Source organism: Bidens hawaiensis, unplaced genomic scaffold, assembly GCF_021521415.1.
Source record: "Bidens hawaiensis isolate Kalapana, Puna unplaced genomic scaffold, B.hawaiensis_p1.1 tig00002265_1, whole genome shotgun sequence".
Classification (NCBI taxonomy): Eukaryota; Viridiplantae; Streptophyta; class Magnoliopsida; order Asterales; family Asteraceae; genus Bidens; species Bidens hawaiensis.
Genome location: NW_027491120.1, coordinates 3,252,966 through 3,270,332, shown reverse-complemented (window position 1 = coordinate 3,270,332; position 17,367 = coordinate 3,252,966).

Genomic DNA, 17,367 nt, shown 5'->3' with positions numbered 1-17,367 from the left:
GACTTGTCTGACCTATTCTTCTTTCGGTTCCTTCCTGACGCGTTCCGGATCCTCGTTGTGGCTCTTTTTGACTCGTTTTTCGCTCTTTTTGATCACGATCGATTTCCGGAACCTACCAAACAAAATAATGTCAGTAGTATACAAATCTTGACTGAAAACAAACAAAAACTAAATATTTAGCATTATATCAAATATCCCCATACTTATTCTTTTTTTCGTCCCTAAAAAAGTCTAATGCAGTTGGATCAGAATCAGAAAATACAGTCTTAATAACATATAGGTTAATTAAAAGCTCAGAAAAACGCAAAAACAACGATCACCGATATTGTTGTCCATTTAAACCCATGCCTTAATCTTTACCGGGATAAATAAGATTCAACATTAATATTACTCAGTGGTTTACACAATTAAGACCCGCTTATTTCCAGATTTTACCGGACCAAACCACCCGAACTTGACTTAAGCCTCAAAATTAGCACATTTAAAATTTTGTTGCTCTATTTTTTTCATGAATAGTTAAGACGATCAAGAGTATTGTTTATCCATCTAAGCTTAAGCATCAAAGTTTACCAAGCAGCCATTAGATACGATTAAGGTATAATTAATTAATAGCTAGTGTTTCCCACAACATGACATACCCCATTATCAAGCAATACCCCGAACCATTACCATAGGTGAGCATGCAAAATTTCATATGTAGGGTTTAAATGTAGCGTGTCCCTTGTGGTTCGTTTCTTAATGGTAATGAGACGCGAGCAAGGGGACCCCACATGGTTAACAGCGTGAATGATCAAGTCAGTAATGTATTTGTACTTTAAGTACGCAGTGATTATGTTTATTGACTTATGTGGCAGAAAACTGCGGGTTTGCTCTTTTTTAGCTTTATTTAAATACTAACAACCCCACTTAGGAATTATGAATACACAGATGAATAGACTGCATACAGACACATGGTATCCGGACCGGGGGCATCCCATTAATACAAGATTTAAGGTTATAAACCCATACGCCAATGAAGTGTTAAACACTAAAACTAAGCAGTTTAAGATTTATATCACCGGCTACATGAAATACGCTAACGTTAAACCTACCCAAGCATCATATGATAACGTATTCAAATTTTAAATTCTATAATATTTTTACATTCGTACCAAAATTGAGGCTTGAGTATGGCCCGACCTTTCATTACTTATTTTCCACGGACAAAACGCTTTACCCACTAAAGATTTTCGTTTACCCATTTTATCAAATTGCCCTTTCATTCCTAATGCTGAGCCTACCGACACATCTCAAGTTAAGTGCGTTTTCTTTTATATTATCTCAATTTATAAGTGGTTTGAAAAACCAATATCGGATAAATATCATCATCTCCCAATTTAACGCAAAAAAAACTAGATTCAAAGGATATTTGTAATACTTTTTTTTATTAGAATTAGTTAACTTGTGTCCCATCCCCACACTTAAATTTTGCGTTGTCCTCAATACAGACACGGGAAACACGACTAGAAAAAATTAAAAAAAAACTAAAAATATAAATATAAAAGCAAAAACCTAAAAATTAAAATCATAAAAAACATACTAAAACAAAGTACAATGGAAAAGACTTAGCTGCTAATATGCGAGACTGTCAATGTGCCAGTCTATTTCCATGGGTGTTCTCCTTACCAACCGCTCACCATGATTTAGCAACTTATTCTCTCTTTCGGAACGGACACGGTCACTCCTCTCGACAAACCTAAGTAACATCAAACAAATTATAAACTCCCAAATATAGTGTTTTATCCCCACACTAAATCTTCGTCCTCTTCTTCCTCCTCCCCTGAACTCTGCTCATACGTCAGATACGGCTCTGCATTATCAAACTCCGGATCACTCGGTACGTAAACGGTGCCCTATAGCCATAACTCGAACCACCCAGTGAACTCGAACCACTCGGACCCGCAACATCTCACTGTCGAAGATAATCAGGTAAACCAATGCTTGGCCCAGTCAACAATTGCCTCAACGTGTCATCCTGCCTCTGCTGATTTTCTCTCATAATCCGCCTAAAATCATCACACTGTTCATTCATATATCCCCTCATCTGGTCAAACTTGGACTCCATCTGGTTATACAATGTTGGGTCAAAAGTTTGACCCAAATGAGAAGATTTGACCTAATTGAAGAATATTGAAGATTGGAATCTTTTCAACCTCCTCAGAAACTGCTAAGTATTGAATCCGGGTACACCTTGGACCTTCGAGTAAGCTTTTACTTAGCCGAGTACGAGATTTTGCCTTCCGGGCAAGGTTTACTTCAAATAGTCTTCTTAAGTGGATATCCGAGCAAGGTATGCTTTTTGGTGATTTCCCGAGTAAGGTTCACTGATTTGGCATATCCGAGTAAGGTTCACTTTGTCAAGCAGGGTTGTTCTTCAAGACCAAGTATTTTACTCTTCCGAGTAAGGTATGGTCAACCAAGTCCAAGATGCCAAGTAATTGGAAGACCGGGCAAGGTATTATTTAATAATTATGGTCCGAGTATACTTGATGAGTTGATGGAATATCTCTAAGTTATATCGAGTAAGGTTCTGCTCGAGTAAGGTATGTACTCCCGAGTACGCCTTATCAAATAAGTTATTCAACTAACAAGAGCCGAACAGGATCATAGAAGAACAAGGTTGCTCGTGAGGTTTTGTTGAGCAAAGTTTGATAAGTCCAAGAAGATTGAAGTCTATTCGGTGAATATTTTACTTGGTAAAATATTCTCTAAGTAAAGTCTACCCGGAAACTGATTCCGAGTACACTTCTATGTTTACCAAGTCTGAAGGAAGGCCGAGTACACTGCGTACTCGGAGACTGAAGTTTAATGAAAAGCTTACCCAGAAGGCTTGTTTTACACTTAGTATATTTTTGAATATGTAAATTGAGTATGTACTATCGGATAGGGTTTCTAGAAGGAATGACAGCCTGTCTTAGGTTGGCAGGCCTATAAATAGAATAATTAGGGCACGCCGCCAGAGAGGAGACAGACAGAATATACGAGTGGATAAGACCGACACATTAATTAAGAGAATATTGTGTGTGTGACGGCTGTCCTAGGATTCCTCCTAAACCCTGAATTGATTATCCTTTTGTATGATTAACGTTATATAAATGGAAATCTTTTGAGTGAATCCTTCGTGTGTCCTCGTATTTTGAATATTCATTGCAACCGTATGTTTGTTATTGATTCCTCCTTTAACAAACGGTCATCTTTCTAAACTTAGTAACCCGTCATTAACTCTCTTGTCAACACGATTAATTTTGTGTGAGTTATGACATGATTGATTAAGATCCGATTCTAAGCGCGACCTGACAAGTGGTATCAGAGCTTGTTGCTGCTATTTTTAGAAAGATTGTTGCTGATTAAGTTTTGAAGAAGAATGATGTAAGCAGAGCACTGTTCAATTGATTTGTGACGTCAGAGGCTCTGTTCTTCATTTTTCTTCCAGATCTACAAGTTTTAGGTGTTTTCTTTTCCTTATTTCACTTAAAGCTTTGATTTTTATTGTTGAATTTTGTCCTATTCATATCAGACACCTCAGATCTAAGAATTTATTCTCAGATCTGATTATTTTACTTTATTTTCGATAAAAGCTTAACTTTTGTTTTAAGAAAATGTCTGGATATGAGGAACAAGAGGTGTCTACTAATAAGATACCTAGATTGTATGGTCAGGAGAACTTTACCAAGTTGAAAGTGCTTTTTGAGGCTGCCGTTTGTTATAATGATGTGGATATATGGAATTCTATCAAGAATGGACCACAAGCTGCAGTTGAAGAAGGTGCTAATGCAAACGCTATTACTGCTGTTAGAGAGAGAATGAGAAAGGTTGATGACAGGGCATTGGCTATGCTCAAACTTGGTCTGTCTTGGGAAATCCTCACAAAGGTTGCACATCATCAAACTGCTAAGGTAATGTAAGATGCAATCCTTGAGATGTATGAAGGGAACACTGAATTGGAGAACATTAAGAAGCAAAGACTGAAGCAACAGTTAGAAAGATTCAAGTATAGAGATGGTGAAATGTTGAAGTCAATACTAGAACGTTTTCTGAGTATTGTGAATGAGTTGAGAACCACTGACTATGTAATGACTGACTTTGATTTAAATACAAAGTTGCTCAACTCAATGCCAAAAGAATGGTATACTGCTTGCAAATTCATCCTTCAAAAGCAAAATTTCAATGAATTGAAATTGGATGATGTAGTATGTTTTCTTCAAGCTGTTGAACTTGAAATGATTGAGAATGAAATGATCAAGGAAGATAAACCAAGGTTCAATGTGTCAAATGCTTTAATTGCTCCAATGGGGAATCTTACAACAAAGAATCAACAACAAATTCCCATCATTGAAGAACCAAGTGATCACAACAATGAGACTGCTAGGTCTTTCATTGGAGGTGGTTCAAGCAATCAAAGTGGTCAACAGAGATTTAATGTTCAATTGATTGATGATGATTCAGTTTCTGTGGGAAATGGAAATGCTCAAAGTGCTGGTGCAGGGCATGTTCAAGGGAGCCATAGACAAGACACTCTTCTACAAAAGACAAGGGTCAGATTTGCTGCTTGTACAAGTCTATGTTGATGATATCATCTTTGGATCTACAAATGAAAATATGTGTTTGGAGTTTGAAGAGGTGATGAAGTCCAAATACAGCATGAGTTCCATGGGTGAAATGAATTTCTTTCTGGGACTACAAGTTCAACAAAAGGATGAAGGAATCTTCATTCACCAAGCTAAGTATGTGCAGGACATTCTAAACAAGTTCAACTGTCATGATTACAAAGCTGCTTCAACTCCAATGGACACCAAAGAAAAGATGATAGCTGATGAAAAGGGGGAGCCAGTTGATGAACATGAATACAGAGCCAAGATTGGATCACTGATGTATCTGACTGCAACAAGACCAGATATCATGTTTGCTGTGTGTGTATGTGCTAGGTTCCAATCAAATCCAAAAGTCTCCCATATGAATGCTGTGAAAAGAATATTCAGATATTTGAAGGAAAGATCAGACTTAGGGATTTGGTATCCAAAGAACCAATCCTTTGATCTGATTTCATACACAGACAGTGATTATGATGGATGCAATATGAGTAGAAAGTCAACATCAGGGGGATGCCAGTTTTTAGGTGAAAGGCTAGTGTCATGGCAATGCAAGAAACAGACAACAGTGTCAATCTCCACTGCAGAAGCTGAATATGTTGCTGCATCTGCCTGCTATGCACAAGTTCTCTGGATTCAAAATCAGATGCTGGACTATGGTTTGAACTTTCTAAACACCCCTATTCTGATTGATAATACTGCTGCATATTTTACTGTTAAGAATCCTGTGCAACATTCTAAGACTAAGCATATTGAAATCAGACATCATTTCATCAGAGATTGTAGTGAAAAGGGTTTGATTGAAATGCAAAGAGTTGATACAAGTGATAATCTGGCTGACCTATTCACCAAACCACTTGATAGAACCAGGTTCAACTTTCTTTTGAAAGCCCTGGGGATGATCAACTCTGATGAAATCTGATTAAGGATGTGTGCTTGGTTGGATACCTCTATGTGCTACTTGAATATTTTAAAAGAGGTCACACATGCTGAATATGTTGCTGAATATGTTTTGATTATGTCACTACTTTGATGTTAACTGATAGGTACTTGAGTGACTACTTGTGCAATTTGGTTGATTTTGATGATAATACTTGACTATCTTGTTAACTGATCTGATGTTATGATAAGTAATTAGATCCGTTTAGGTGAGATTAATTTCTTATATAATGTCATGAGTAATCACATGTTTATGATTACTTGAATATGATCCTAATATGATCTTTTGAAGTTGTTAAGGTAGAATAGACATTGAATGAGATTACAGTCTGTTTTTTCTTCATGATGATAGAATGATTAAGATTTGAGTATGAGATGCAACTGTTTGTGTCAAAATGTGTTTTATGTCAAAATTATGTGATTCAATGAAATTTTTAATGAATTTTGCATAAATACTAGATTTTGGTCAAAACATGAGCAAGTTGATTAATGGTTTCGAGATATGATAAGATTATTCAGTTCAAGCTTTTAAGAAGCTTAAAAGAAGGATTTTTAAAGGGAAAGATCTCAAACAATTGTTTTTTTTTTTGCTGAAAATTATGTCATTTGCCCAGTTGAAAGGACATGCACTTGTGTATGTTTGGTCGTTAAATCTCTATAGATTCAAAGGATAGCCATTGACCTGAAAACTGAATGCTTTTGGGGCAAGTATGACTTGTTTCTTATTCCTTCACTTAAAACTATGTCAATAACTCTGACTTTGACAGGACATATATTCACATGTATGTTTGGTCCTGTTGACCACTTTTGGTCAATAAAGGATAGCCATTAACCTGACAATGAGGAGGTATTGGGGTGATTGAATATTAAACTGTATATATGGGAAATGATAGTACATTGACTGCTTAGCTGATCATATGGAATTAATAGGCTAAAAAGGCCTTAGTATAGTCATTAACATGTATGGTTACTTTCCCATGATGATGTAAAATCTAAGGTGATATAAACATAATGAATATGCTAATCTTTATGTGGAGATGCATAGTTGTTTTGCATGTCTCAAGATAGATCTCTCCGAATGATATGGCAGAAAGGTGATTACCCAGTCATACACAAGCCTGTTGTTATTTGATCAACCAAAATGAAACATTTTTTAAATATGACAAAGAACATGCTTTAAAAAAATTTGAGAAAATATCAAAAACAAGGGGAAGAATGAATAAATCAACCAAAAGTTGATAAATGTTTTAAATATTTTATCAAACAAGAGGGTTACAACAAGAACTACAAAGATGTTGGCAAAATCTGTCTCATCTTGAATGAAAGGCATGTTGCTAACTGTAAGTCCAACGTTCAACCTCTATACATGTTTGAATATAAAAAGTCCAAATATACAATAAGTTCTGTCATAAGAAACAATTTTTGACCAAATACAGGAGGTTGGAGTCAAATTGGGGTGATCTGGGGAAAGCCAAATAAGCTTTGAGAAGAGATATGAGGCATCATAGCACAGTGTTGACCATTATTGCATTATGCTCAAATTGAACCTTAATCATATCACCAAAGAGATGAAAATCATGCTAAGTTTATTCCTGCTGTTAACCTATTCAAGTTGTCATAATAATGCTGAGAGTGAAGTAATGAAATAGCTACTTAGTCAATATGATCCCATTCCTGAGATCTTTTCAGTTTATAAAAGAAATTGTTTTGAAATGAAGTAATAACTGAAATTTGATCTCTTAATGCACCATTTGCTCTTAAACTATGTTCTGAAATGATACATAACTTAGAAATATCTTTGAAAAGTGGTTTAAGTCAAAAAGTGTTGCATTTTGCCTAAAATAGGCTGAATATGTAAGTTCGAGTAAGGTTGGATGATTTCCAACCTTCTCGAGCACAAACTGTTTGAATATGTACTTTCGGGTAAGGTTATTGAATTATAACCTTTCCGAGTACAGCACAGTTGATTATGTGTGAATATGTTGTTTCGGGTAAGGTTTGACAACTTTCAACCTTTCCGAGTAAGCTTAGTTATTTTTGACTAACATTATGATTTTTGGGCAATTCTTTGAAATGTTTGCACTAATGCACTCACTTTCCGAGCAAGCTTGAAGTCTTGAGATGATTATGTGTTGAAATAGCTAACTGTTAACAAGAAATTCTTGTTTCGAGTAAGCTATGCATGTTATATGTTAGCTTCGAGTAAGCTATGCATGTAATATGCTGATTGTGTTGTCAAGCAAACTTTGTGCACTTAGGTGAGTGTACCGAGTAAGCTTTGAGTGAATATGTTGTTAGGAAAGACTTGTTAATCTTTCTGGGCATGCTTAAATGTTACTGTTTAAGTTTGTCATTTTCGGGTATGGTTTGATATGATAAGTTCTCTCGAGCAAGGGCATACCTGATGTCTGAATGTGTTTATCCTAGCTAGCATTATGCTAACTTAGGATTTTCGAGCAAGCTCTATGAAATTTTAGACTATAGCACACGTAAATGTTTGTGTTTAATTTCATGTCGAGCATGCTCTTTGATATGTTTGTGTATGATTTCTTTGAAATTACAAGTGTTTTCGGGCAAACTTCATTTACCGAGCACACTTTATATTTCGGGTACACTTGTGTTCCTTTAATATACTTGGTAATTTTCAAAACCCAACTTTCCGAGTACACTGTCTGCTAGAATTTGATTTCGAGCACACTTTGTATTATATGAAAGTTATTCGAGTATACTTGGCACAAGATTGTTGTCCGAGCACACTTTACATTTGAAAGAGTGCTCGAGCACAATCTTCATACAAGTATACTTGAATGAATGCATTGATTGAATATGTGAGTTGGTATGATGAAATTGTTTAAGTGATTCATACTTGAATGAATACGTTGTTTGAATATGTTAGTGATTATGATTTTTAGGGTTCATGCTAGATAAGTTTTAATTTGAATTTGAGAAATTTTTGGAGGATCTTAATTGATTCTTAGTAAGAATGTTTATTTGATAACTATATTTGATTATTTGTCTTGCGATTTATTTCTCAAGAAATCAAGTATTTCGGGTAAGCTTTCTTCATTATATCTTAACTTTAAATTAATTTACTTGATCGAGCAAGGTTGGAAAAGAGAAGTATTCGGGCAAACTTTATATTCAAAATGAAAATCTTTTCGAGTAAAGTTTGACCGAGTAAGGCTGTTAGTGGAAGAAGATCGAGTAGACTTTGGTTAAATTAAATTTTTGAGTAAGGTCTTATGATTTTAAATGAGATTAAATGTTTTTAATATATCAAGTGGATAATGTTACTGGTTGACAGCTAGTAATTCACAAGAAGACAAAAAGTATTTAAAACCCACTTTCAAAATGTATAAAAAAGGGACTTAGGCAAATTTCTTCTACATTATTTCCCTCTATCTCTCTCCTTCCACTGCAAATCTCTCTTACTAAGAAAATTAACCGACTTATCGAATTCAAGATTAATCCAAACCCTAATTTTTATCAGCCACTTATTTCCGACTCGGTAAGCATAAAATTTTATGTTTTCCGATCACGATTAGATTGTGATTGTGACTTGATTATGTATTCGAGTACTAACACTCTGTTTATGTGTTTAGGTTATTAATTTGTCGAAAAACAGGTTCTTGAAGATTTCTATCTTTCTTCTTCATTTTTATAACTTGAAATTGTCTAAAGTTTTAAACTTTATGTCTAATTTCACTTTGAATATGCTTGTTTATGTGTTACAGATATGGCAGATAACGAGCCAAAGTATGTGTTTGAGCCAAAGCACAACATGTGCGCACTACTACAAGTGACACCAGAGAATGAACCGATGGCTCTAATGATATCATAGATGGCGCGGTCAAGCATCAATTTTGCACTCACTGATAGCCCGATTATCTACAGAAATCACTCCTTGGATTTCTGGAGATCAGCAGAATTGATCGAAGACAGTAATGAAAAACGAATCGAGGCGACCGTGGCCAGACAGGAAATACACATCACTGAAAGATTGATTAGAAGATGTTTAAGACTGAATGACGATGATCACAATCACATCAGCTTCGATACAAAGCATCTGTTGAAGATTTTCAGAGAAACAATGGGGTATCAAGGAAATGTCCATGAGGGACAGTTTCAGAAGGGTTTATTTCCGATGCTGTACAGATTTCTGATTCACCACATTATTCATGGATTTGCTCCAAGAAAGGGATCATGGACTCTGATGAGCCTTGATCTAGCAAATGCCACCGTTGGTACGATTTTTGATCTGCCATTTAATTTTTCTAAGATGATTTTTGATGGGCTAGTGGGGAATCTGAAGAAACCAGTAAGCAAAAGATTTTTACAGTACCCGAGATTCCTGCAGATCATATTTAATAGCACACTGCATGATTTACCAACAATTGGAACCACCCACAAACTGCAAGATCCCGATGCATACAAGAGAATAAAGAATCCTGGTGTTTCAAACAATTTTGATGCAAGTGTTCCACTGGAAATTCTGCCATGGTTATTAAACCATGATTTGGCTGTTATGCCTCTCAGAGGAGGAAGAAGGGAGTGATGATGAGAGTGCTGGAGGAGACTCTGATGATGATGTAGATGGAAATGATGGGGGAGATGGTCTGGATATGGAGATTATGGCACAAGTACAGGGGGAGCAACATGAAGAACTTGAACAACCTATCCCTACACTACCACAATCACCACCACATACTTCACCACATCAAACACCACCTCAATCTTTCAACTTAGAACAACCAGAAACCTCCACACAACACACACAATCCCCATCCATCACTGAACTACCCACTTATGAACCATTACCTACAACCCCACCCTCAAGCCAACAAGAAAACACACTTCAAAGAAATATTGAACTAATGTTGGAGAATGATGAGTTGAAGAGGAGAGTTGAGGAGGTTAGGGATGAAAATGCTGAGTTGAGTAGAAAGAATGAAGTGCTAACAAATGAAAATGAAATGTTGTTAATAAGGTTAGCTGAAGCTGAACTGATGATTCAAACCCTGAGGCAGGAGCTTGAGAAGAACTCAGCTGCCCCAAAACAGGGGGAGAATATTTATGATGATGTTGTGGGTATGACTGATGCTGAATGTGCTGAAAATATTGATGGTTTGATGAGGATTATGAATGATTATGATGTTAGTGATGAGAATGAAGAAGAGGTGTGTGAAGAGGAAACAAATGATGATGAGAATGTGATTACAGAAGAGTTGACTGATATTGTGGATAAGGAGATGACTGTAGAGAATGTGAATGAGAATGCTACTACTGAGGAACTGATAAACACTGAACCTAAAGATGATCAAGAAGCTAGTTCCAAGAGGGCAGAGCATGATTCGGAATTAGATCAATTGTTCAAAGAAATTGATGATTATGAAACTGGTGATGAGCAAGAAAATGAAGAGCAGTTGAGAAAAAGAAAAGAAAAAGGCAAAGGAATAGCAACAGAGGATGAGCCTGCTGTATATGTTGAGAAAGATGTATCCTTTGTTGATACTGCTGCTGCTGTTGCTCTTGCTGAGAGAGAAAGACTGATTAAAGAGTCAATGGAAAGGGAAGCAATTGCCCATTCCTTGACGGAAGAAGAGTTGGCACAGCAGGACCTATTGATCAATGAAGCCAATGTAGAAAAAGAAATATTTCAAGATGTGGCAGATCAAGAGGTTTTTGAAATATTGGTGAATATGAACAAAACTCAAGAGGTTGATGACTCTTTGAGAAAGGTGGTTAACAAGTTTCAAGAGCAACAAGAGCAGAATGCTGAACCATCAACCAATCTTAACACTGACATGATTACACCTGAAGAGATTGGGGAGTCGATTGCATCTGAAGCTGCTAAGAAATGGGTTGATCAAGTAAAAGAAGACATGAAAAAGAACCCTGCTAGTAACTGAGGAGAAAGAAGATATGAAAAAGACCTATCAAAGAAGAAAGAAATCTGCTGAACAGACTGTTGATGAACCACTCAGGGCAATCCCCTTGAAAACACTGAAACCAGGAGAAAAATTACCAGGGGTTCCTGATGTTGATGTCCCTGAGGTTGAGGTTCATGATATTGATATTGCTGAACCAGAGCATCCTGCCTCTGATGAACCAAAGATAGATGCCATGAATGATCTATCAGATGATGGGGAGGATGACTCTGAGGAGTCTGATGGAAAGGGTGATGATCACCCTGATCAAGGAGGTGAGAAAGTTGACACAAGCTCCAATGCTGAGACCCCTCAAGCTGAAATGACTTATATTCAAAGGGGCATAATTGAAATAAATGCAGAGGAAGTCCTAAAGAAGGTTAAGAAAAGAAAGAAAAACACTGAGCACTATAAAACCTTTTTGAAGGTTAGAGGGTATCCTGAAGCTGCTTTAGAAAGATACACTGCTGAACAAATTCAAGATCTTTATAACAGTTAAAAAGGCATAGTTGCAGAAAAATTTGTGAAACAAGATGATAAGATTGAATTGGAAGAATTAAAGAAAAAGTATGATGGAATGTGTGGTTATCTGATTGAGAAAGGGATAAAGCCTGAGGTTTTGAGAAATTTGAGTAAGGAGGCAGTATTTGACCAGTATTCCAAGATGAAACAGAAAGAGATGAAAAGGGTCTATACTGAGAGCACAATTCAAACTGAACAACCTGATGAGCCTCAAAAGAAGAAAAGAAGAATTCAGACATTAAGAGAAATGGAAAAGGAGCAAGTCAAACCTGTTGAAACTCATATCCCTCAAGATGATGTAAAGCCTGAACAAGAAACTGAACCATTTATGCCTTGGGAGAATGAGGAAATGATCAGCATCCTAAGAAACATAATGATAAACAAAAGAGGGATGACTGAGGCATATTTTAATGCTTTGGAGAAAGAGGATCTGAAGACTCTTTTCTATCTGCAGAAGAATGAGTGGCAAAAAGCCTTAAGGGAGAGAGAAAATCCCAGATATTACTCTGATGGCAGATTTGTGGCTGCTGGACTGGCTAGAACTCCGGGAATGATTAAAATATTAAAAGAACTGGAGTCAGCAGGACATGACATTGTAGAGATTGCAAACCTTCCTACTGAGATGGTGGAGGCAATATATGTGAAGACATTCAACTTGGGACCTCAAAAGCCCAAGAAATCAATTCCATTCAAACCAGTAATCCATCAAAGAATGCAAAGAGGAAGAGGACAAGCAGGAAGAGGGGAATCAAGTAGCTCAGTGCAACAAAGAACAAGACCACAGTCTGGTGTGGATCTACCAAGAGAGCTTTACTATGATTCAGTTACTGATTCTTTGAAAGTCATAATGGAAAGTAGGTAGTTAAGGGAGATTGTTGTAAGAAGTGATTTCAGAGAATACAAAGAAGAACAACTAAGAAGAATGGAGTCACTTCACTTATATGATTTCAGGGACAGAGACAGATCAGCAGGAAGACAAATGAATGACTTATCTAAGTATCTACAAGAACAGGCGGCTGACGGCTTCAAATTTTTAAAAGAAAAGAGAAGTTGGAGACTGATCCAACTTCACAAGTCAAGGAGGTCAGAAAAACTGAAGAAAATGGACAGGGCTGAGCTGAACTTCCAAATGAGAGTCCGAGATCAAAATCCTCTGTCCAACATGGAGAATTGTATAAGCTTGGGAAGAAGGATGAGAAGGCCGAATTACACAGTGCAGAAAAATGGTGTCATTACAGAAGTTGAATACAGAGAAGACACTGGCCACTATGTGCTGAGGAATTCAGATGGGAAGGCCTTGGCAACAATTAAGAAGGATGCAGATCTGACATGCCTACATAATGATGATCTTGTTGATATAAGAGACTTGGTGATACAAGAAGGACACATTCACTACCAAGTGCTCAATATATTCAGAGAAAGGGCAACATCTGTGATCCAGCTGAGAAGATAAGCAGCCTACAATGAGAGGAAAAGACAAATGAGATATAATAGGCTTTGCTTTGTAATGTCTTCGGACAAATCTTTGATTATGTAATTTTTTACTTATGTAATTCAATTACGAAATTTGATGTGTATTTTGCTAAGTGTAAGTAACCATAGAGTGTTTTGGAACAGCTGAGGTGTTCCAATCTAGGGGGAGATTGTAAGGTCAAAAGTTTGACCCAAATGAGAAGATTTGACCTAATTGAAGAATATTGAAGATTGGAATCTTCTCAACCTCCTCAGAAACTGCTAAGTATTGAATCCGGGTACACCGTGGACCTTCGAGTAAGCTTTTACTTAGCCGAGTACGAGATTTTGCCTTCCGGGCAAGGTTTACTTCAAATAGTCTTCTTAAGTGGATATCCGAGCAAGGTATGCTTTTTGGTGATTTCCCGAGTAAGGTTCACTGACTTGGCATATCCGAGTAAGGTTCACTTTGTCAAGCAGGGTTGTTCTTCAAGACCAAGTATTTTACTCTTCCGAGTAAGGTATGGTCAACCAAGTCCAAGAAGCCAAGTAATTGAAAGACCGGGCAAGGTATTATTTAATAATTATGGTCCGAGTATACTTGATGAGTTGATGGAATATCTCTAAGTTATATCAAGTAAGGTTCTGCTCGAGTAAGGTATGTACTCCCGAGTACGCCTTATCAAATAAGTTATTCAACTAACAAGAGCCGAACAGGATCATAGAAGAACAAGGTTGCTCGTGAGGATTTGTCGAGCAAAGTTTGATAAGTCCAAGAAGATTGAAGTCTACTCGGTGAATATTTTACTTGGTAAAATATTCTCTAAGTAAAGTCTACCCGGAAACTGATTCCTAGTACACTTCTATGTTTACCAAGTCTGAAGGAAGGCTGAGTACACTGCGTACTCGGAGACTGAAGTTTAATGAAAAGCTTACCCGGAAGACTTGTTTTACACTTAGTATATTTTTGAATATGTAAATTGAGTATGTACTATCGGATAGGGTTTCTAGAAGGAATGATAGCCTGTCTTAGGTTGGCAGGCCTATAAATAGAATAATTAGGGCACGCCGCCAGAGAGGAGACAGACAGAATATACGAGTGGATAAGACCGACACATTAATTAAGAGAATATTGTGTGTGTGACGGCTGTCCTAGGATTCCTCCTAAACCCTGAATTGATTATCCTTTTGTATGATTAACGTTATATAAATGGAAATCTTTTGAGTGAATCCTTCGTGTGTCCTCGTATTTTGAATATTCATTGCAACCGTATGTTTCTTATTGATTCCCCTTTAACAAACGGTCATCTTTCTAAACTTAGTAACCCGTCATTAACTCTCTTGTCAACACGATTAATTTTGTTTGAGTTATGACATGATTGATTAAGATCCGATTCTAAGCGCGACCTGACATACAACGACTCCATAGTAATCGTCTCAGGGCGAGGCTCTCTAACTGGAAACTAAATACCCGGTCTCTCAAATCTATGTAACGTCCTCTAATGTCGTGTGGGCAACCGGCTCTCATAGCTGCAGCAGCCTCGGTATCTGGCGGTGGATGAACTTGTGGACCCGCTTTAATATCTTCCCAAGCTAACGGGTCACTAGTCTTCAAAATTCCCGCATTCCTCCAATCTTTTACTCCAACAAATTCTCTCGCAGGCCCTTTCTCATATACTCCGGTTTAAACATTCGAAAAAATGCCTAAATTTCTAGCAATAACCGTGATATATGGGCCCATGTCAATCTTTGACCTTTGCTTTGTTCCACCTCGTCTCGCACGATGAAAAGACCATGCCAAAATACTAGCATAATTAACCGACACCTTTTCCACCATTGCCAACAGACAAAATATAGCCAATTCACCTTATTATCACCCGAACCTCGACCAATAAACGTGTTCACCAAAAGCCGATGCATATAACGGAGCACCGGGTCTCGAATATCCGAACTCACATACTACCTGAAAATGGACTAATTGCAATTTTATTCCAAAACCTAGCCAATTTCACCTTAGTAAAACTTACCGGTCTTGGTTCCGAAAAAGCTCCCCGTATACTCGTCTTAAACACCGGCAACTAACCTTTTCAACTGAATAAAAACCACTCGCTACCCCAATCTCCAATATAGACATCTCAAACGCCGTTCTACCAAGAGCAAACGAAACCGTATCTGGTTGATTAAAATTACCGTCCTTGTATTGAAAAGTGCTTGAAACTCCAACGTCACTTTATGGTATTGCAGCTCGTCAAGACACAACATCGCCTTAAACTTTGGACCCAACAACTTCTTCACACGCTCTCTTTGACCAATATTATCCAACAAATTCCAGTTGATAGTTTTGAAAGTGAAAAGATCCGAATTAGCAAGATTATCCATCCGTATATATTCCGGAGACTCTTCCTCAAATTGAAGTAACGAACTATCGCGAATATTTCTTTTTCTTCTTGTCTCGATAGGCTTATTTTGTTATTCAGTATGACGAGTTTTCAGCTTAACCGCAACCACTTCGGCCGGCCCGCCTCGTGGCCGCGGTGCCAGACCTCTCTTTCGCTTTCCCGCTTCTTTCGACACGTCCATATCCGACATTCTGTAAACAAAATAAGACAAACAAACCAATAATGGGAGTAAGTAAATATACAAATAAAAACTAAAATATTTTTGTAATTTTTCGGTTTTTTTTGTTAACAAATAAAGTTTGGAAATCCGGGTTTCAAAATATTTCAAACCGAATGTAAATTGAGTACGAACGAAAGGTTTTTCTAATAAAGTTAACCGAAAACCAAAATATAAAGACTTAGTTAGTTTGCAAAAACCCGAAAGAAAACAACAAAGGCTCATTGTACACTATCTCCTCCCGGCACTTTTATAGTCCCAATTAAGCCCAAGTGCCAACAACCTGACATTGAGTAAAAAACGAGCGGAAAACCAAACTTTGGAAAAATATATATTTTATAAAATTGTTTTCCATCTCGTGTCGACCAATAAAAGAATTACGTCCAAAACCCCAACACTAGATATACTCAGTTAACCCAAACCGACCCAATCGCAACCGCGAAAATAACTTTTAAAAAATTTCCAACTCAACCAACCACACCCAACAAACTGAAACAATCTACCCAACGATTGTAGGTTCCTAGCCGGATCTACACATGAGTATCTCATAACACGAGGGTTCGGAATCCCCTACGTATACGATATGAGTGCTAACACGATAAACACGTAATTCACACGTAAACACACGGATGTAAAAGGTTACTTGTTATATTGCAATGACCAAAAGACACAAATCACGTAACACTTTGGTTACCCAATAATTCCGTCAAAAAGTTGTTTCAAATGAGCCGAATTTAGGAAATATATAGCACGACAACTTTGCCTAACATGCTAGGCGAAGTTGTCCTAACTTTGCTTCCCAAGTTCGCTAGACACTAACAGCAAACTAACACGTTCAACATAATACGAACAATGTAACGATCACAGACACAAATAAACACAAGATAATGAACTACTGGCATTATGCACCAACAGAGTCCCCCTTGGCAGTAGCTTCATATCTCTATCACCATTCTCGTGTCCCGTAATCCAAAAACTATGCACCATCCGTCTTCAAGCATGAACTACATGTCTCACACAGACAGAGACTACCCTCTGTACTTCTTTGCTTCGTCTTTCCACGCAGGTATGTAAAAAATCTTCTTATCATTGAGTACCTGCAAGTCAGCTTTAGACAAATTTACCAAGTGCATTGGATCATATATTTCATCACAACTTCAGCAGTTTGGCAGTCAACAAACCACCACTTGAGATCCTTCAACACATCCTGGGGCATAAGCTTCATAGGAACCTCTTTCAAACATCGAATTGGCTTGTATTTCATCACCATCCAGGGCTTACCA